General features: G+C 46.8%; 1 long non-coding RNA gene across 3 annotated transcripts in view; it reads left to right on the top strand.

Annotated features, from left to right (window-relative positions):
• The window catches only part of LOC137616678 (uncharacterized), a 279,052-nt gene that overhangs the window by 239,771 nt on the left and 16,525 nt on the right, over positions 1-22,756 (top strand). For all 3 annotated transcript variants that reach the window (XR_011039479.1, XR_011039478.1, XR_011039476.1), the window contains one exon: positions 14,326-14,435. This is a non-coding gene — a long non-coding RNA (uncharacterized lncRNA). The remainder of the gene's footprint in view (positions 1-14,325; positions 14,436-22,756) is intronic.

Below are 22,756 nucleotides of genomic sequence, written 5' to 3'. Positions count from 1 at the left end.
AATGGCTGGAGCTACTGCGTATTCGGGAGAAAATTAGCTCACTGTGCAGAGAGTTGAGGTTAAAAAAAAAGTTTGGACAAACATTGAAAGTAACGGAAGCTACTATGTGTGACTGTTATCTTGGTAAGCAGATCTATTATAACTTAGAGCTGCTCTTATATTTTATTTACATAAGGTACTTTTGCGAATTAACATTGAATATAACATAATTGTTCACATACTAACAGACCATCCGTTATTAATGTGGATATTCTTTCGGCGCAGCTGGAAGGTAGCCATTAGAGTAAAAGTGTGTGGTGGCAACCCTGCCTAACTGCTTGAGCGGATAGGCTAGGGGTGGCCAGGGGTAACCCAGCCACCTCTATATATACTCTCACTGCTGAGAGCTACGTCACTTTTTCTTTTGGCTCGGTAGAGAGTGGACATATCCTCTCCCCTCCAAGGCTGTCATTGGACATTTTTAATCTTTCTCTTTTCAGGTGTACTTGCTTATTCGGATCGCCTTCATGCCGGCCTGTCCTTTGCGTCAGGGTGATGCGTGCGGTACCTTCATATCATTGTTGGAGACCGACCCACACTCTCTGTGTCCTTTGTGTAGAGGGCATCTGTGCTAGCAGGGTTGGCCCTGTGCAGAGTGTAGGGAGTGCCCTGCCTCCCAACGGGAGAAATTTGGATGGCTCAGAAAGAAGGCTAAGCGCAATCTTTCTCCCTCAGGGGCAAGGAAGGTGCGTCCTTCTTCTCTCACCCCCAAATCTTTCTAAAGATTCTTCTCATTCGCGCTCTTCCGAGGGACAATTGAACAGGAGTGCAGACCGTCTAACTGCTTGGCAACATTGGGGTACTCTGGTGGTAGTTACTTCCCCTAGAGGAGCAACTTTACCTCCAGCCGCAAGGGAGCCATTTTCCCTTACTGTACAGATGTTTTGCATGTATGTCTGACCTTAGGGGTTTCTGCGCCCCCAATGAAGGAAGAAGTTGTTTGCCTTCTTCAGTGCGGTACCAGGAAGAACCTTTCTCCAGAGCCTTCAACATCTCTTGCTTTGGAGGTTTGCAAAGTCCATCAGCTGCCCTGTCCTTGACCTTCCACTTGCGGACGAGGCAATCACTCGCGTTCGCCCCTCCAACAATCTCCTGCTGATGACAATCTTACTTGCCATCCTGGGACATTGTCATCCTGCAACCTTCAGCCTTCTCTTTCTTCCCACAGGAACGCTTCAGCTGTAGGTGATGATCTTCCAGAGACCAGCGCTCCTCCCACCAGCGGCACGAGGGGACAAGTTTCTCCATCTCCTCGTCTTTCGGGACACTTCTCCTGGTCGTTGTTCGCGACGTTCTGAAGATCAACAGGATCGTAGGTCATCACGATCCAAACGCTCTTCAATTAGAAGGCTTTCTTGCTCTAGAGCTTCACGCTTATGAGACCATCGGCCTCAATGCTATTCTCAGAGGAGATCCTCTTCACAAGGAGAAGTAACGCAATCGCGCTCTGCACGATCACGAGCATCTGAGTCTAGACCTAGGTCCAGATGCTCGCATTCTAAAACTCGACGATGTAGATCATGAGGGCGATGTTCACAGTCACAAGGGAGTCGTTCACGATCGTGAGGCCGACGCTTATGTTCACGCCGTTCTAGAACGAGAGCTACACGCTCCCGTTCACAATCGCAAACCGCGCGTTCACGATCAAGGTCTAGATGTTCCTAGTACAGAGGTAGAGGTAGGCATTCGCGCAGTCCATCACCGCATAGCCCCTCAACCCGTCCATCTCCTAAACGACCTCGGACTAACTCTGATTATGAGACTGACTGTAACTCAAACAGGCGTCCAGCAAAACCTCCGGTGCCCTTTGCTGCTTGGGGTGCTTTAACAAAGTGTTCGCCTATGCAACGCTCAGCCGCGCGTCCCTGTGTGATGCGTTCACCAATGCTTAGGGTCGCCCCTGCTTCGTCGGGCACAGGTGCTTCTTTGCAGCCTCAGGAATGTGCTATGCCTTCCTCTTTCAGTATGGCTCCTTGTGCTTGTGTTGCGAGCACTTCTGCATGTGAATTGCACCCGTTGTCGCGCAAAACTCACGGTTTTGCACACAAATCTTGTAATTTGCGCTCAAATTCGCGATTTCCACAAGCGATTTAGGAGCAGAGGTTTCGGAACTGTGAGCAAGTGCGGTACCAAGACCTCCGCCTCCGGCTTCTACCACCTCCAGTGGCAGGCCCCATACCCTTCCTGGAAGGGTTTAAGTAGCCTCCTAATAGGTTCGCTGACGTCCCTATCAGTTGGGACCGTCCGCCAAAGGAACATATCCTGTTGCCGCAAAGACTCTGCCCTATATCTGCACAGACTTCCTCTAGAGCATCCCCTAGGGGACGTTCTCCTCTTGGACTTTCAAGGGTAGCTGAGAGCTTACCTAAAGGTTCTGAGCTCCCTGAATGGATAAGTATCTTCCTCTCTACCCTGCAGGAGTCTGTGAGTGTAGCTCCTCCACTGTCACAGCCTCTGACTGCTCCACTCAGAGCTATTCCAAGAATTCCCTTGGAGTTTTCTTCGAGTTCATCTCTTTGGAGTCTTGACCCTAGAAGGAGACCATCGTCGGACAAGGCACGAAGATCACCTTCATCTCGGTCTCGTGCCAAGGTGTCACCTTCTTCTGACTTATATGGCTAACCTTCCCTTTACTCCAGTTAAGACGAGGGAAACCATGATTAAGAGGCAGAAGAGAAGGATGAAAGGCGTACCCCACCTCAAAATGATATCATCCACCCCAGGACGAGTAGGGACATTGGCTCGCCCAGGGAGATATCTGTACACCTCTTCAACCTTCAAGAAATTGAAGTAGTATCGCCGGACCAGCATCCGATTTCTTTACCTCCACCTGAGGAAGAGCCTTTGGCTCCCACTGTTGAAGCTTCGGCTGCCGGTGTCCCAAAACCCTCGTAAGTTTCCCCTTGTAACACCATGGAGGAACATCCTGTGCGAAGAGGGTCTAAGGACACCAAAACCAAACTACAGTAAAGAACGCTGCGGCACGGGAAGCTTGTTTGGCTGAGGCACGCAGAAGGTCCCCTTTGGCAAGTCCTTGATTGATCCTGTTGACAACCCTGACCTACCCCAAGCTCTGGAGGTAGATGAACAATAAAAATCTTCCGAGAGCAGCCAGTCCGAACTTTCACTCGGAACAAGAGAATGAGAGTTGGAACATACCTTTTGGTAGGTCCTCTCTTTCATGAATGCCATCAATAGGTGGTGAAATCCTGGTACCACCACCCAGGAGGGTAAGGATATGGTTCTCTATGAGATCTTCAAGACCCAGAAGCCTCCAAGAACCAGTACAGCCTTGCCCTGGTCTAAAGGTCTGACGGCTGCCAAAAGGAAGACTGTCGCTCAGATAGCCAAAACTTCTAGTCCCTTGAGGACAGGTTCCTCTTCTCGGTCTTTACCACTTTCTTTTGTCCTCCAAAGGAAGTACTACGAGATCGAAGGAGAATCGCATTCGACCATGTCCCTCGACTCTTCGGTGGAATCTCTGACGAAGGATCTTGTCTCAAACCCTCTCCTCTCTCAGGGGCTCCCTCTCGGCAGTTGAGGTCCTTAACATAGAGAGAGGTGCGAAGTATACCATGCAAGGGGCTTCGTGGCTCGACTGATGTCAGGATGCCAGAAAACTTTCAATCAATCAATCGTGGCTCGACTTACGGTTGAGACCCTTGGGCGCAATTGGTATGCTCCCATGATCTTTCTAAGGAGTCTGCCAGGAAGACTTTGGAGTCTTTCCTTTTGTCGGGTACCTGAACGCTTGTTCTTATCGCACCATGTCTTCAACTTGGGGGCGAACACTATACAGTACTCAAAAGAAGGGATACCGTCATTGGGAAATTACATAAGCAGGTGCCAAAGGTGGAAGTTTCCCAGTTGAGGAATTCCACCCTTGAGGGTTCTGTCTTCGTTCCAAAGGATATTGAGAAGGCTGCTGAACGCTGGAGGAAATCGTTGAACGATTCTCTCCTCCATAGGGCTTGACATTAAGGCCCTATGGAAGACCTTCCCAGTATTCTTGCAGTCTGCAAGCCCGTTTTTCTCATCCCTCAACCTCTAGGTATCTAAGCAGCCCTTTCAGTCCAAAGGCCAGAAAGGGAACAAGTCCTTCAGATGAAAAAGGGAGCGAAGGGCAGTGGCCGAGTTGGTCACTCCAACTAGGAATGGCATTCCTCTTCACCTACCACCTGTAGGAGGATTCCTGCAGCACCTCTGGCAGAGGTGGCAGTTCCACGGGGCAGATCTCTGGATGATCGAAGTGGTTGCCTTAGGGTATCGCGTTCCTTTCATCCAATCTCTCGGGATACAGAATATGCTGCAGAAGGGTGCTCTGCAAGAGCTTGCTGACGGGTCCCCTGGCTTTTACAGTCAAATTTTTTTTCTAGTGAAAAAGGTGACGAGGCTGGAGACCAGTCATCGATCTCTCCCCTCTGAACAAGTTTGTGCAACAGACTCAGTTTAGATTGGAGGCGGCAGACACGGTCATTCAGGTGTTTCGACCAAGGGATTTCATGTGCACATTGGATCTCAAGGATGCATACTTCCAGATCCCAATCCATCCGTCTTCAAGGAAGTATCTCAGATTCATACACGAGGACAAAATATACCAGTTCAAGGTTCTATGCTTCGGTCTTGCGACAGCTCCTCAGGTCTTTACCAGAGTATTCGCCCTAGTGTCATCATGGGCTCACAGGAATGGCATTTGTCCCCTCAGATATCTGGCATTTGTCCCCTCAGATATCTGGCATTTGTCCCCTCAGATACCTGGACTATTGGCTAATCCTGGCAGACTCGGTGACGATTCTTCTTCGTCACCGAGACATGCTTCTCAAATCTCAAGAAATCATCACTGCTACCTTCGCAAAGACTGGTATACCTTGGTATGATAATAGGCACCGTCCAACAGACAGTTGTCCCATAGAGTACACAGACTGAGAGAGGTGGCTTCACCCTTCCTCAGAAGGGAAGTTCTACTGGCCTCTCGTTGGTTGAGTCTGTTAGGTCACCTAACCTCTCTCCTCCGTCTAGTTCCAAACGGCAGCCTCAGGATAAGATCCCTGCAATGGCAGCTAAAGTTCGTGTGGAACCAACTCTCGGATCCATCGGACACTCAAGTTCCTATTACTGTACTCTGGAACAAGTGACGGACTTGCTTTGGTGGGTGGCATACGAAAATCTTCGCAAAGGTCAGAATCTTCTCGTCCCTCCTCCGGACATGATGCTCTTCACAGACGCATCAAAAGAAGGGTGGAAAGACCACTTGCTGCATCATATGATCTCCAGCCTTTGGTCAGAGTCAGAAAGGTACCAGCACATAAATCTCCTAGAGATGAGAGCAGCATATCTAGCTCATCATTTCCAACAGTTGCTGGCTGGTCACTCTGTGGTGTTGATGAGCGACAACACAACAGTAGGGACTTGCATAAACAAACAAGGTGGTACCTTTTAGCAGCCTCTATGCCATTTTGCAGTAAAGATCCTCAGATCGTCAGGAGAACATTTGGTGTCCCTACTCGGCTCATTTCATTCCTGGCGAGAAGAATGTGCTCGCGGACAATCTGAGCAGAGCGACTTGGATAGTAGGCTCCAAATGGTCTTTGAATCATCTGATGGGCAACAAAGTCCTGACTTGGTTGGTTTCCCTGACTGTAGACCTGCTCGCAACATCTCTGAACAGTAAGCTTTCACTGTACTGTTCTCCAGTCCCGGACTGGGCAACATCGACATATACGCCTTTCCCCCGGTCTGTCTGATAAGACTGCTCAACAAAAGCAGAGCATCCAAAAACCTAATGATGACTCTTGTAGCTCTGTTATGGCATCATGCAGAGTGGTTCCTGGACTTCCTGCAACTACTAGTAGATCTACCGAGAGAGCTCCCTCCATGACTGGATCTACTTAAACAACCCAACCCAAACATCTTCCACAGACCCATGCAGTCACTTCGACTTCACGCCTGGAGAATCCAGCGTCTCCTCTCTCAGAAGGGCTTTTCATGATAAGTTGCGGAGAGAATGTCCAGATACTTACGTAAGTCCTCAGCCTCCGTGTACCAGGCAAAGTGGACAGTTTTTTGTGATTGGTGTCGTGGAAGGAATATCTCTCCTCTCAGTGTATCTATACCAGTAATAGCGAAGTTCCTTGTCTATCATCAGGAGAAAAAACTCCTTTCAGTCTCAGCGATGAAAAGCTATCGCTCGGCATTGAGCCTCGCCTTTAAACTGAAATGAGTGGACATTTCCTCTTCGTTGGCGCTTTTTTTTTTTTACTCATACGGAGTTACGAGATCACTTGCCCTCAGTCAGAGATTAGGCCGCCGCCTCCGAACGTGGTTCGCGTTTTGAGATCCTTAAAAGGACCTTCCTACGAACCATTACGCCATGCACCTAACCGAAACCTCACTTTGAAGATGGCGTTCCTGCTCGCTTTAGCCTTGGCAAAGAGCCTCTGAACTTCATGGCCTCTCGCATGACATCACCCATTCAAGGGGATTGGTGGAAGTGACACTCGGCTTCCTCCCTGAGTTCATTGCTAAGACTCAAAATCCGGGGGTACTGGACCCTAGATTTCGGCCCTTTCATATTGCGAGTCTCCGTTTTCTAACCAGTGACCCAGAACAATTGTTACGATGCCCAGTGAGGAGTTTGAGATACAGTCTTAAACACACTGCAGCAACATGGCCCCGACTAACATCTCTGTTTGTTAGCTTCGGTAGGGTAAAGAGAAGGATAACTAAAATCAGTTTCATCCTGGATTCGCCAATTGATCAAAACAGCTTTAGTTCCTGATCCCCCTTTGGCTCGACAACCTAGAGCCCATGATGTCCGGGGCATCACAACGTTCTTGGCATTCAAACTCAACTTTTGTGTATTGCAAGTATTACAAGTGGGCGTGTCGAAAAGACAAAAAGCATTCACAGCTCATTATTTAAAAGATGTAACCCACAGGAGACTCATACTTTTACTATTGGTCCTGTGGTGACTGCTCAACAAGTGGTTTTTCTGGGTCGACCTGTGGCGGCCGGTGAAAAGAGTCCTTAATATATACCTTTTCTGATAAAACCTTCCAATTATACCAGAGAAAGATAAAAGCATGGAATGCTGAGGTTACAACCCTCGCGCGAGCACCCTTTGGGTGTCGTGTATAAAGCAAAGGCGCGTGAAATCCACTATTCACAGGTTGTCTTCCATTTAGTTAATTCCTTCATCAAAGGGATGGGCCGATACAAAGGCCCTAGCCAACCCACCAGCGCCACACCACCCACGACCGACGCGAGCGCCATCTGAACAACATCCTTCTTTTTGGACTTCGTTATTGTAAATTTTTTTGTGGGGCTCTCGCCTTTTTTTTTAACATTCGTGGATTTATTTCGTCATGTCCGAAGCTCCATCTTCACACATTCCAATGTTAAGTACAATAGTTTGTTTTGGCAGCTTTTTATAGTACCGGGCTTTTATTTTATATCCAGTATAGTCTGTTTTATTATTCCCGTCTGGCCCCTCACGGCGGCCATTGTTAGTTCACTTGTCTTGGGAATTCATCTTTGTCTGCCCGTTTAGTACTCTGTCACTTAGGTTCTTGGTTAAGTCCCTGGCCTTATGCCTTTGGAACCGTTATTATTTTTGCGTTATTATGCTCATGGTACTTTTTGCTAGCAAGTCCAGCCTACGAACAAGATAGCGTTCTAGCTTTGTTATTGTTTAGTACCCGCCCCTCCGGGGCGTTCGTCACTCGACTTTGCTATTTATTTTAGCTTTTAGCGGATGCTATTCTTCGTTCGTAGTCTTATCTTGATGTACATTTTTATTTTATACGTTTATAATAGTGTTGTGTGATTTTTAGTCCTGATATGGTGTCCAAGAGAGCGAGAGCTTGGGGTTCCCGTTTTCTGTTCGCAGTCACGAGTTACCCCTTTCTCTCGTTTTCTTTCTTAGCTCCGGTGGGTGAGCGGATTTCCCGTTTTCCGTTTTGTGCGTTCAACGGGTTCTCCCTCCCTCACCTCTCCCCCTACGGGTTCAGGACTTTTCTTCTCCCTCTGGCTTCACCGGAGATCGTAAATACGCTTTACTATGATCTAAGCCTTAGCCTTTAGCTGCGGCTTGGCTTTTATATCTTTCACAATTGAATTATTAGCCACATTTGAATTATTCAGGACATCTCATTACCCTCCGGCTTCACCGGAGGTCGCCCATACTATTGGTCCTGTGGTGACTGCTCAACAAGTGGTTTAAGAATGCCTCAGGCTCCTTGATGGACAAGTAGCAGTTGGTTTAGGGCATTGGTTATCCTGGCTAAGACTGGGATGAATGAGAGAGTGTCTGGATTTTCCTTTCTTCATCTTCCCTTCCCTTGGGATACAGCACCATGGGTCCCTCTGCAAGCTGGCTTCACCCTCTGCAAGTAATTATCACTTCCCTTGTGTAGCCCAGTATGTCATAAATTTAAATACTGTCCACGTCCCCATTGTTTCCCGCGAGGTAAACAAGGGGAAACCTCTTACCAATTCCTATATAAACTCAGAATGTGCTCATATATGACATACAAACTCTCATTACATTGAATTGCTCAGGCCACTATTATGCTCACTTTGTATATTTTAGCGAGGTGTCTTAAGTTTTCCCTAGACCACAGTCATATACTGTACTAGGTAAAACCGGGTCAATGTCCATGCCAGAATTAGGACTTGCACCCACCTAACGGAATGTTTGTTTGTATGGGAACAAAGGGCAAATTCGGAGATATGTATTTTTCCCTAACTAATGCAAACCTGAAGTTTTTTTTTTATATATAAAATGGCCCGTCATCACCTGTCCCCCATAAGTCCTACCTGCAATCAGTATTGACGTAGCTCTCATCCGTGATGGTATATATAGAGGTGACTGGGTACCCCCTAGCCACTCCCGGCCTACCTGCTCAAGCAGTTAGGCAGGGTTGCCACTTTACACTTTTAGTCTAATGGCTACCTTCCAACTTCGCCAAAAGAATATCTAGATAAATAACTACAGGTTTGTATTAGTTGGGGAAAAATACAAATTATCTCCGAATTCATCATTTTCAATATTAAACTTACCCGATAATCATGTAGCTGTCAACTCCGTTGCCCGACAGAATTCTACGGGAGGGATACGCCAGCTATCACTATACTAGAAGGGGGTGTACTCACAAGCGCCACCTGTGGCCAGGTACTACAGTACTTGTTGTTGACGCCACCTCACTTTTTCCTCTGTCGTGCTTCCGGCAAGACGTTCTTGGATACGCTTATGATTTTGGAGTATTGTTCACGGTTTGGTGAAGTATTTCTCTAAAATTTGCAGCTATTCGCTATACTGGAAACTTCTATATTAGCTTAGTTAGCTTTTGGAATTAATATACCTCTCTTCCTCCGCTTCCACTTGCTGTTCCACCAGTGAGGCAACACTCGCTTGAGGTACAACAACCTCTCCCATCCATGAGTCAGTCTCCTCAGCTCTCGCTGCAGCGAGCTCAACCCTCCTCAAGGCAAGCACCTCAACACCTTAGCCTTGCGCCTCAGGAGCCTCAACTTGCGAGACTTTTACTGCGTTCTGCGCAGCCACTACCTTTTCACTCTCAGCTCACACCGCAGGAACCTCAACTCGTTCCTCAGGAACTTGCTACTGCGCATCCGCCAACCACTCAGCAAGCGCAACCCTTGAGTTCAGCCACTCATGCCAGGAGTCAGCCTCCTCCACCCATGCGCCTACCTTCTGCTACTTCCTTTGATCAGCCTTTGCAGACTGAGCCTCAGGTGTTCCCTCAACAGAGTCTTGAAGAGGAAACCACAACTATTGTTGTTCCAGCCCGTTCTGACTCTGCTGTTCAGCATACCTTACCTCCATTTTCAAACATTATGATAATGGAGGTTATTTGTATTACTTATAAAAATATATTTGTATTCCTTGCAATATATTTTTAACAATATCGCAAAATATGGCAAAAATATGAATCATGAATTATGAATGTAAGGTAAATTTTATGTTGATATTAAAACCCCATGCAAGCATGCATAAAGCACTCTAGCACTGGTCATGGAATTTCTGAGAAATGTTAAACGCCATGCACACGCTCTGCTTACCTTACAGCATGCTCTACATACAGCATGCTCTGCTTACAGCATGCTCTGCATACAACATGCTCTGCATACAGCATGCTCTGCATTCAGCATGCTCTGCATACAACATGCTCTACATACAGCATGCTCTGCATACAGCATGCTCAGCATACAACATGCTCTGCATACAGCATGCTCTGCATACAGCATGCTCTGCATACAACATGCTCTGCATACAGCATGCTCTGCATTCAGCATGCTCTGCATACAACATGCTCTGCATACAGCATGCTCTGCATTCAGCATGCTCTGCATACAACATGCTCTACATACAGCATGCTCTGCATACAGCATACTCTGCATACAACATGCTCTGCATACCTTACCGCATGCTTCTCAGTCACACATCTTTGGTTGTTGCCAACTCACTAGACTGTCAAGCAGTTTCATAACGTTGCCTTCTAGTCTGCTGCTTTTGCACCAGTGAAACCCTCACTGAGAGAACTTAGCTTTTCTAGGATATGGTCCCTGTAGATGAGAAAGTTCTTTTCTCCCTCCTTCTGATATTCCCTTGAGGACTCTGTCATTTGGAGGGAGCCTTTAGCTGCGTAGCCTCCTATGGACTTTTATTTAAGCATAACATGCTTCCAGGGAAGGTAATGGTTCCACTTCAGTCGCTAATCCCGTCTGTTACCACACCTGCTCCCATAGACCTTGAGCTGTGTTGCAAGACATGCAGTCCAAGCTTAGTCCTTGTTAGAGGATTTTTTGTTTACGGAGTCAATGTGTCACGGGGAAGACGTTCAACAACCAGCAGAAGTGACTTGTTGTGACGCAGTGCGGCAACCTCAGCAACCCGATAAGGAGTTGTCTGTACGACCCAGACAGTCTAGACAGATTCGGGTTGTCACTGTACTTCCTCGCTTGCCCATGGTTGACAGTTCACAGACTGTGCAGCAGTACCATGATCTTGTGTCCGGCTCCGTCAGACGACTGGCTTTTAAGAGCTCCCACAAGTCGTCGCTGTCTGGAGATTTTCAAATGGACTATGGATCTGACCAAGGAACTGGGCCTCCTGGTCAATTTTGAGGAGTCTCAGCTCGTCCCATCCCAGACCATTGTCTCCTTGGGTATGGATCTTCAGAGTCGAGCTTTTCGGGCTTTTCCGTCGGCCCCAAGGATCTTCCAAGCCCTAGAATGCATCCAGAGCATGCTGAGAAGGAACCGATGCTCAGTCAGGTAGTGGATGAGTCTAACAGGGACACTTTCATCGCTGGCCCTGTTCATCGTGTTAGGGAGACTCCACCTCCCCCCCCTTCAGTATCATCTAGCTGCTCACTGGATAAAGGACATGACGCTAGAGACGGTCTCAGTTCCTGTTTCCGAAGAGAGGAGGTCTTCTCTCGCGTGGTGTAAGAACAGCTTTCTTCTCAAGGAAGTCTACCTTTGGCTGTTCAGAAACACGACCGCCGTCTCCTCTCGGACGCATCAGACACGGGCTGGGGTGCGACTTTGGACGGACAAGAATGCTCGGGAACATGGAATCAGGAGCAAAGGACACTTCACATCAATTGCAAGGAGTTGTTGGCGGTTATTCTGGCCTTGATAAACTTCAAGTCCCTCCAGCTTAACAAAGTGGTGGAGGTGGACTCTGACAACACCACAGCCCTGGCTTACATCTTCAAGCAGGGAGGGACTCTTTCGTGGAAGTTGTTCTAGATCGCAAGGGACCTACTCATCTGGTCTAAAGATCGAAAGCTAACTGGTAACGAGGTTCATTCAGGGCGGTATGAATGTCATGGCAGATCACCTCAGCCGGAAGGGTCAGGTCATCCCCACAGAGTGGACCCTTCTCGAGAATGTTTGCAGCAGACTTTGGGCCCTGTGGGGTCAGCCAACCATAGATCTGTTCGCTACCTCGATAACCTAGAGACTCCTGTTGTATTGTTCTCCGATTCCAGACCCAGCAGCAGTTCACGTGGATGCTTTTCTGCTGGATTGGTTCCATCTCGACCTGTATGCATTCCCGCCGTTCAAGATTGTCAACAGGGTACTTCAGAAGTTCTCCTCTCACAAAGGGACACGGCTGACGTTGGTTGGCTCCGCTCTGGCCCGCGAGAGAATGGTTCTTAGAGGTACTGCAATGGCTGGTCGACATTCCCAGGACTCTTCCTCTAGGAGTGAACCTTCTAAGTCTACCTCACGTAAAGAAGGTACACCCAATCCTCCACGCTCTTCGTCTGACTGCCTTCAGACTTTCGAAAGACTCTCAAGAGCTAGGGGCTTTTCGAAGAAGGCAGCCAGAGCGATTGCCAAAGCAAGGAGAACATCCACTCTCAGAATCTATCAGTCTCAAGGGGAAGTCTTCCGTAGCTGGTACAAGACCAATGCAGTTTCCTCAACCAGTACCACTGTAACCCAGATTGCTGACTTCCTGTTATATCTAAGGAAAGTAAGATCCCTTTCAGCTCCTACGATCAAGGGTTACAGAAGTATGTTGGCAGCGGTTTTCCGCCACAGAGGCTTGGATCTTTCCACCAACAAAGATCTACAGGACCTCCCTAGGTCTTTTGAGACCTCAAAGGAACGTCGGTTGTCCACTCCAGGCTGGAATCTAGACGTGGTCCTAAGGTTCCTTATGTCATCAAGATTTGAACCTCTCCAATCAGCCTCTTTTTAGGACCTCACATTAAAAACTCTTTTCCTCGTGTGCTTGACAACAGCTAAAAGAGTAAGTGAGATCCACGCCTTCAGCAGGATCATTGTTTTCACATCTGAAACGGCTACATGTTCCTTGCAGCTCGGTTTTTGCTAAACGAGCTTCCTTCACGTCCTTGGCCTAAGTCGTTCGAGATCCCAAGCCTGTCCAACTTGGTGGGGAATGAACTGAAGAGAGTACTTTGCCCAGTTAGAGCTCTTAGGTACTATCTAAAAAGGTCTTAACCTTTACAAGGACAATCAGAAGCCTTATAGTGTGCTATCAAGAAACCTTCTTTTCCAAGTTCTAAGAACTCAGTTTCTTACTATTCAGGCTTCTGATTAGAGAAACACATTCTCATCTGAAGGAAGAAGACCTTGCTTTGCTGAAGGTAAGGACACATGAAGTGGGAGCTGTGGCTACTTCAGTGGCCTTCAAACAGAGCCATTCTCTGCAGAGTGTTATGGATGCAACCTATTGGAGAAGCAAGTCAGTGTTCGCATCATTCTATCTCAAAGATGTCCAGTCTCTTTACGAGTACTGCTACACCCTGGGACCATTCGTAGCAACGAATGCAGTAGTAGGCGAGGGCTCAGCCACTACATTCCCATAATCCCATAACCTTTTAACCTTTCTCTTGAATACTTTTTATGGGTTGTACGGTCGGCTAAGAAGCCTTCCACATCCTTGTTGATTTGGCGGGTGGTCAATTCTTTCTTGAGAAGCGCCGAGGTTAAAGGTTGTGATGAGGTCCTTTAGTATGGGTTGCAGCCCTGTATACTTTAGCACCTTTGAGTTGATTCAGCCTTCCAAGAGGAACGCTGCGCTCAGTAAGGAAGACGATCTTATTAAAGGCAGAGTAACGGTTCAAGTCGAATTCCTTACCAGGTACTTATTATTTCATTGTTATTGTGGATAACTGATTATATGAAATACGGGATACTTAGCTATCCTTTAGTCTTGTACACTGGTTTTTCACCCACCCCCCTGGGTGTGAATCAGCTACATGATTATCGGGTAAGTTTAATATTGAAAAATGTTATTTTCATTAGTAAAATAAATTTTTGAATATACTTACCCGATAATCATGATTTAATTGACCCACCCTTCCTCCCCATAGAGAACCAGTGGACCGAGGAAAAAGTGAGGTGGCGTCAACAACAAGTACTGTAGTACCTGGCCACAGGTGGCGCTTGTGAGTACACCCCCTTCTAGTATAGTGATAGCTGGCGTATCCCTTCCGTAGAATTCTGTCGGGCAACGGAGTTGACAGCTACATGATTATCGGGTAAGTATATTCAAAAATTTATTTTACTAATGAAAATAACATTATTCAGATATTTGTGAAACTTAAAACTTTTGATAGTCAATTCATTAATACATATGAAAAAGGTAACATTGCTTTTTGAAAAGTTCTTTTAGATAATTATAAAAGTAAGAACGTCATGGTCAATTCTGTTGTATGATTATTAAAAAATTATGGAAGAATTTTGAAAATAATTTTACAAATGTTCTTCTTTTTATCTCAGGTGCATCTTGAGCTATGGGAGACTGAAAATTGGTTTCTAATTTTGCTGCTCTTCTTTGAGAACATTGAATCTATTAAAACCAGCCAGCTGCTTTAGCTAACATTTTAAAGGTAACGTTGATAAAGAGCGTTGTTTGTTAGATTTGAATGGTATAAAATTGAGGTCGAATTGACTTATAAATAAATTGAAATTGGTTTAGTCCTTTTATGGATTATGATGATTATAGATTACCAATGGGTTGCATTAGGATAGGCAAGTTTTTGGATTGAGTCTAATATTTAATTTAAATTATAATTTGATTCATAATTACTTATTCAATGCAGAATTACAGTATGGTTGTCTTCTTTCTATACTGCAATGACAATTGTTAGTTGAACCCATTTTAGATTTTACCCAATGATGGGAGTTGAAGGTTTTAGGTGCTCCTGTTAGAAGGTTAAAGTAGTATTGGCTTACTAATGAATTAAACTTGGATTAAATTACCAATAGATCAGGATAGTATTGGATATTCAATGTTTGTTCTTCACAAATACGAATTCTCGTCCTTAATAGGAGTGTGATTTCTGCTTGGCTGGAATTCTGTTGTTAAAGTTTATAATAAGGTATCAGTAGTAACTGGTATATGGCAGGGAGGTCCTGGCCCCCTTGCCAGCTCACCAAAAAGCCACTTTAGCTAAAGCCGCCAGGTCGTACACATAAACTCGGTGTCTCCGTTTTTACCACGTTTGGAGATGCGATTTTACCCTTGGGGTTGTTGAACATAAGTGCAGAACCTTCTTAAGTAGGAGCCATGTGGATCCCAATTATTTGTACGCCTCTGGCATGGGACGTATTTGTTCGTAGTCTTACCCCTGCAATGAGTTCTCGCGGGCGTTCTTCTTTCTTCTTCCGGTACCCGAACTTTTAATCCTTCTCCATCTCCCTCCTCTGGGGTGGTGACAAAGATGGATGACAATTTCGATCTCCTTCATGGGTGGCTTATGAGAAAGATAGTGGTAGCTGGTTACCCAGAAGAGGCAGCTATTCCCCACTCTATGCCTGATAATGAACCTCAGACTTGAGTTGGTAACAATGCTAAGGAAATTGCCTTAAGGAAACACTGGCCTTCTCTGGCATGGAGGGCATCTCTTTAAAGCATGAAATGATGCCAGTATCTTCCTCACTTGCCACATGGGTTGAGGAAATTCCTAATTTGGACCCATCTTCCTTATCTGTAGTCCCAGTGGCTCAGACGATGGAAACACTTACAACCACTTCGAGGAAGAAGAGGATGTGACCTTGGACTCCTCTGACTAGTGTAATATAATCAACATTGCCCTCTGCTGTGGATTTGAAGATCCCTGCAGAAGTGAAACAACAGATGCACGCCGAAGTGGTACCTGTGATGGCAAGTTAATTGAGGGTCATTACATTACCATATTCTTTGGAGCATTATGTGAGACATTGTATGCTTATCCATCTCTTTGCATGTCCGTACACCCTGGCCAGAGCGTGCCCATTTATATGACACACTCATCGAGTTTGTCCATCGCATTCCTGTATTTTGCGCTTGTCACACTTGCCTCTTTTTTTTTTTTTTTTTTTTTTTTTTTGAGACCATTGCCTGTGCTGATCACGTGCACTTATTACCCACGCATCCTCTATGGCATGTTTTTCTCTGGGCCCTAACTAAGCACTCCCTGGTGAGTGAGCAAACTTCACTTTTGTGTGCTCGTAATCTAACATGGTGTCCTTTCCAAGGCACGTATGCCCTTCTGCTAAAGTACATTCTCCTGTGCACATTCCTTCTTCTATTACAATGTGCTCTAAAGAGGCTGAACACTCAGAGCACTCTAAAGTTTAGGCACTCACGACTCACTCACATCATTCATATGTGGATGAGGATTCACCATTGAAGGCGGGCTCATCTACCTGGAGATGAAGTCCATCTCTGTCAAGACCTTAGCTCTGATCATGAAGGTGAACAACTTGGGTGAGGTATCAAGGAACCCTATAAAGGGAGGGAAGACCCCCATTGGCTGGCACTCTTGTTCTCTGCAAGGTTCGAAACTTTCTGTAGAGCTTTTCTGGTCAGAATTTGTTGAAGAGTCAATCTAAAAGCTTTATTTTTAATTTTCCATTATGTATTTTATTATTTCTCTTTAAATTTTATCTGTTGGTACTGTATACATTATCTTACTGTATTTCTCTCTCTCTCTCTCTCTCTCTCTCTCTCTCTCTCTCTCTCTCTCTCTCTCTCTCTCTCTCTCTCTCTCTCTCTCTCTCTCTCTCTCTTTGTGTGTGTGTGTGTGTGTGTGTGTGTGTGTGTGTGTGTAAGATTACACCAAATCCCAAGTTTGCTTGTTAGGATTCCCGAAACGTTTTGGATGACTTGGCTCGGAGATTCAGAATTCAGTTGTTTGGGGAGAATATATTTTGCTTTAGATTTGTATTTTTCTCTTTCATGGATACACGATTACAATCGTGTATTCAGCTCAGTTTAGAGAAAACAAGAATTCAAATGTGCTTGTGTGAAGCACATGCATTCCCATGGTAAGAAACATTGAAATGTAGCCTCTCCCTGGTACTCTGACAACGATAGCATTAGCATGGCAGGAGTTCAATCCTACATTGGGATTGTGTGTATTGTCTTTCTTTACTTTTTTTATCTATTTTTCTTTTGCATTTTGTTTTCTTGAAAAGCTGTTGCAGTCTTTTTTATGGGCTTTTGTTTGTGATTGAATTTATCTGTTCAGAAGATAGTAAGTCAGCTGATGGTGACTGAGGGGAAGAAAACAGGACTGTTTTCTTTTGTTTAATCACAAAGTCTTTAGACCATTAGATAGGAGTTTTCATTATTATTATTATTTTTTAAATATTTAACTTAGCCGGTGAATATATAATAGCTGCAACTCTGTTGCTTGACAGACAAAAAACAGTAAAAACTCGCCAGCGATCGCTATACAGGTTGCGGGTGTGCCCACCAGCGCCAACTGTCGGCCAGATACCATACTCGATGTAAACAAAGACTCAATTTCTTCTCTGTCGACGTGTCGACAAGACGTACTTTACTCGCTGTTGAAACCTGGAGTTTTTCCCATCATATTTGGTGAAGTACTTTAATTTGGTTTGAGCTTTCGCAGTACAGGTGTTTTTCTTCAAATAAATCCTTGAACTCTTTTTTGGATCGGATTAATTGTTGATGACTTAGATAGTTTTTTGGAATTTTCCCTTGACCAATTCAAAATGGCTGACCTTTCACAAGTTCCCAAGTTCAGAAAATGTAATGCTAGGGACTGTCATAGGCGTCTTCCAAAGGCTTCTCTCGACCCTCACACTGTTTGTTCCAATTGTCGGGGTAAAACCTGTCAATTGGAAGATCGGTGTGAGGAATGCGTGGGCCTTTCGGAATTCGATTTTATCGAATTTGAGAAGTATACACGCAGACTAGAGAGAGATAGGGTAAGGAGAAGTTCTTCTAGGTCGGTAGATTTTTCCTCTCCACATGCCCCTGAACCTAATCCTTCCCCTGTAGTGGTTGTTCCTAACCCCCCTCCTAGCACTCAGGAACCATCGATGGCAGACATGATGCGTGCTATCCATGCCTTGGGGGAGAGAGTTGAGGCCCTTGCAAGTGACCGCAATCAACTCATGACAGACGTAAAGGAACTAAAGTGCCAAAGTACCACGGCGGAAAGTGTTAAAGTGCCTAGTGTTTCTCAAAGTGTTGTGAACAGTGTTGCGCTTGAGGGTTCGTCTGTTCGTGCCTGTCGTCCTCCTAGTCCGGGACCTCTTGCAAGCTCCCAAGCCCAGGGGAGAAGCAATGTCGTACGACTCATGGGTTCGAGAGGCCTTGATCAGCGAACAGACGTTCCCTCTATGGTATCAGGCGTATCTCCCCAAGATCGCCCCTACCAACGTAAGACGAGAGAGACCTTTTTTTTCCTCGTCGTCCGAAGGTGTTTCTCGTAAGAAACCTTGGACCAAGGTCTCCCGACCTTTGAAGCGTAAGTCGGTCCCTTCAGGACAAGTCCAACGTCCCGGTTGTAGCCACTGGGTCAGTTCGGACTCGTTGCCGTCATCTGATGATTGCTCGCCGCCTAAGAGAGGCAAAGCTGTGCCGCCTCAGTCGCTCACCCCGTCTGTTGCCGCACCTGCTGCCGTAGACCCTAAATGGGTGTTGCTGCAGGACATGCAGTCAAAGCTTGCGTCCTTGATGGAGGACTTCAATGCGGAGAAGGTTGCTGCTGAACCTTCTCGCCAACAACCATCCAAGCGGTCAGTTGTGCGTCCTGTTGACGCTGAGGTAGCTTTCTCGCGTCTACCAGTTGGGGTTGTACCTCCACCGATGCGACCCAGTGTGGGTTGCCAGCCGCACGTTGACGTTAGGCGACGCACGGAGGTGGTTGTTGACGTTCAGGACGTTCATCAACCATCAGAGGTGACTTGTTTTGAATCGGTGCGTCAACCTCCGCAACCCGGTATGGTGTTGACTGCACAACCCAGACGGTCTAAACAGTCTCGGGTGGACGCTGTGCGTCCTCGCGCACCCATGGTTGTTGACAGTTCCCAGACTGTGCAGCAGTTCCATGACGCTGCGTCCGGCTCCGTCGCGCATGCACCAGTGCGACCGGACTCGGCAAGTCAAACGTTGCCCACTCCTTTGCCGTTTCCTCATCAGTTATCGGATGAGGAACTATCAGATGAGGACGTTGCTGAACCACTAGAGGATCAACCTTCAGAACTTTATGAGCCTAAGGCAACTCAACCATCCTTGGACTTTAGAAAAGTCATGGCTGTATTTAAGGAGTTGTTCCCTGACCACTTTGTTTCTGTGGCTCCGCGTTCGCCGCCGTCAGAGTTTGTATTAGGCGTGCCTGCTACCGTACCTGCCTTTACTAAACTCGTTCTCTCTCGCTCATCCAAGAGAGCTTTGCGGCTGTTGGGAGATTGGTTAGAAACCAAGAAGAGTTTAGGAAAGACAGCATTTGCCTTTCCCCCATCTAAACTCTCGTCTAGATCGAGCGTCTGGTATGCCACGGGAGAAGTTCTCGGCTTGGGAGTTCCTGCCTCTGCCCAGGGCGACTTCTCAAGTCTTGTAGACTCTCCCCGCCGCCTTGCCATGAGACGCTCGAAGATTTGTTGGTCACCATCGGACCTGGACCACCTTCTTAAAGGTATATTTAGGGCTTTCGAAGTCTTTAACTTCCTAGACTGGTGCTTAGGAGCCCTGAGCAGGAAAATCTCTTCTGCAGATAAGGATGTTTCCTTGCTCATTATGTCCTGCATGGACAAGGCCGTCCGTGATGGTTCCAACGAGCTTGCCGCCTCATTCACGTCCGGAGTCCTGAAGAAGCGAGAGTCTCTATGTTCTTTCCTGTCTGCTGGAGTGACGCCATGCCAAAGATCTGAGCTACTCTTTGCTCCCCTTTCCAAGTGCCTGTTTCCTGAAGTCTTGGTTAAGGAAATGGCCTTGTCTTTAGTTCAGAAGGACACCCACGATCTAGTTGCGTCCTCGGCTCGCAAAGCTCCCCCTTTGCCTACTTTGTCTGCTAGACCGAGGATAGACACTCCAGCGTCTCGCTTTATTCCGCCCTTTCGTGGCAGAGCCTCCAACAGGGGAGGTGCTCGTGCCGAAGGGAAGCGAGGGAAGAGGAAAGGATCCAAGTCCTCTAAGGGCAGAGTCTGACTGCCCGCAACTTCAGACAGCAGTAGGAGCCAGACTCAAGAACTTCTGGCAAGCCTGGGAGAAGAGAGGCGCAGATCAACAATCTGTGAGGTTACTCAGAGATGGGTACAAAATCCCTTTTGTACGCAAACCCCCTCTAGCGACGTCCCCCATCGATCTCTCTCCCAGGTACAGAGAGGAAGAAAAGAGACAAGCCCTGAAACTGGAAGTGTCTCTTTTGCTAGAGAAGGGAGCGGTGGTCAAAGTCTCGGACCTTCAATCACCGGGGTTTTACAACCGTCTCTTCCTAGTATCAAAGAAGACAGGAGGTTGGAGACCGGTGGTAGACGTCAGTGCTCTGAATGTCTTTGTCATAAAGACGAAGTTTTCCATGGAGACCACAAAGTCAGTCTTAGCAGCGGTCAGAAAGGAAGACTGGATGGTCTCGCTAGACCTAAGGGACGCCTACTTCCACATCCCCATTCACTCAGACTCCCAACCTTTTCTGAGATTCGTCTTCGAAGATGTGGTTTACCAGTTTCGGGCCCTGTGCTTTGGCCTAAGCACAGCTCCTCTCGTATTTACGAGGCTGATGAGGAATGTGGCCAAATTCCTCCACTTATCGGACATCCGAGCCTCCCTTTATTTGGACGACTGGCTTCTCAGAGCCTCTTCCAGTCGTCGCTGTCTGAATGATCTCAAGTGGACTCTAGATCTGACCAAGGAATTGGGACTCCTAGTCAATTTGGAAAAGTCGCAGCTGGTCCCATCCCAAACTATTCTGTATTTAGGGATGGAGATTCACAGTCAAGCTTTTCGGGCTTTTCCGTCGGCCCCCAGAATAGATCAAGCCCTGCTCTCCATCCAGAAGATGCTGAAGAAAGAACGCTGCTCAGTCAGGCTGTGGATGAGTCTGGTAGGGACGCTGTCATCCCTGGAGCAATTTGTATCTCTAGGAAGACTACACCTCCGTCCTCTCCAATTCCATCTGGCTTTTCACTGGAAAAAGGACAAGACGCTAGAGGCGGTCTCGATCCCGATTTCCGGAAAGATGAAGTCTTGTCTGACTTGGTGGAAGGACAATATCAACCTAAGAGAGGGTCTTCTCCTGGCTGTTCAGATACCCAACCACGTTCTCTTCTCGGACGCATCGGACTTGGGCTGGGGCGCGACGCTGGACGGTCGGGAATGCTCAGGTCTGTGGAACTCGAGTCAGAGGAGCATGCATATCAACTGCAAGGAGCTGTTGGCAGTTCATCTGGCCTTGAAAAGCTTCGAGTATCTCCTTCGAGGCAAAGTGGTGGAAGTAAACTCGGACAACACCACGGCCTTGGCGTACATCTCCAAACAAGGAGGTACCCACTCACTGACATTGTACGAGATCGCAAGGGACCTGCTCATCTGGTCAAAAGGTCGAGGCATCTCCCTAGTAACGAGGTTCATCCAGGGCGACTTGAACGTCCTAGCAGATTGTCTCAGTCGGAAAGGGCAAGTAATTCCAACAGAATGGACCCTCCACAAGGATGTGTTCAAGAGACTTTGGGCCACTTGGGGTCAACCCACCATAGATCTCTTTGCAACCTCGCTGACCAAGAGGCTTCCAATCTATTGCTCTCCAGTCCCAGACCCAGCAGCAATACATATAGATGCCTTCCTCCTAGATTGGTCACATCTGGATCTCTACGCATTCCCACCATTCAAGATTGTCAACAAGGTACTGCAGAAGTTCGCCTCTCACGAAGGGACAAGGTTGACGTTAGTTGCTCCCCTCTGGCCCGCGAGAGAATGGTTCACCGAGGTACTTCGATGGTTAGTAGACGTTCCCAGAAGTCTTCCTCTAAGAGTAGACCTTCTACGTCAGCCACACGTAAAGAAGGTACACCAAAGCCTCCACGCTCTTCGTCTGACTGCCTTCAGACTATCGAAAGACTCTCGAGAGCTAGAGGCTTTTCGAAGGAGGCAGCCAGTGCGATTGCTAGAGCAAGGAGAGCGTCTACCATTAGAGTCTACCAATCGAAGTGGGAAGTCTTCCGAGACTGGTGCAAGTCAGTTTCTGTATCCTCAACCAGTACCTCTGTAGCCCAAATAGCTGATTTTCTCTTGTACCTGAGAAAAGGACGATCCCTTTCAGCTCCCACTATCAAGGGCTACAGAAGCATGTTGGCATCGGTCTTCCGGCATAGAGGCTTAGATTTTTCCAACAATAAAGATCTGCAAGACCTCCTTAAGTCTTTTGAGACCACTAAGGAGCGTCATTTGGCTACTCCTGGGTGGAATTTAGACGTGGTACTAAGATTCCTCATGTCAGACAGGTTTGAGCCTTTACAGTCAGCCTCCCTGAAAAATCTTACTCTTAAGACTCTTTTCCTGGTGTGCTTAGCCTCGGCTAAAAGAGTCAGTGAGATTCATGCCTTCAGCAAGAACATCGGATTTTCGTCGGAAAAAGCTACTTGTTCGCTGCAACTTGGTTTTCTAGCCAAAAATGAGCTACCTTCTCGGCCTTGGCCTAAATCTTTCGATATTCCCAGCTTATCGGAGATCGTAGGCAATGAACTAGAAAGAGTCTTATGCCCTGTTAGAGCTCTTAAGTTCTATTTAGATCGTACTAAACCTTTACGAGGCCAATCTGAAGCTTTATGGTGTTCAGTTAAGAAACCATCCTTGCCTATGTCAAAGAATGCTTTGTCATACTTTATCAGATTGTTAATACGAGAAGCTCATTCACATCTGAGTGAGGAAGACCGATCTTTGCTTAAGGTTAAGACGCACGAAGTTAGAGCTGTA

This window comes from Palaemon carinicauda, chromosome 22 (assembly GCF_036898095.1).
Source record: "Palaemon carinicauda isolate YSFRI2023 chromosome 22, ASM3689809v2, whole genome shotgun sequence".
In the NCBI taxonomy this organism is placed as follows: domain Eukaryota; kingdom Metazoa; phylum Arthropoda; class Malacostraca; order Decapoda; family Palaemonidae; genus Palaemon; species Palaemon carinicauda.
The sequence above is the reverse complement of the archived record's forward strand: the minus strand, read 5'-3'. Positions and strand labels throughout refer to the sequence as shown.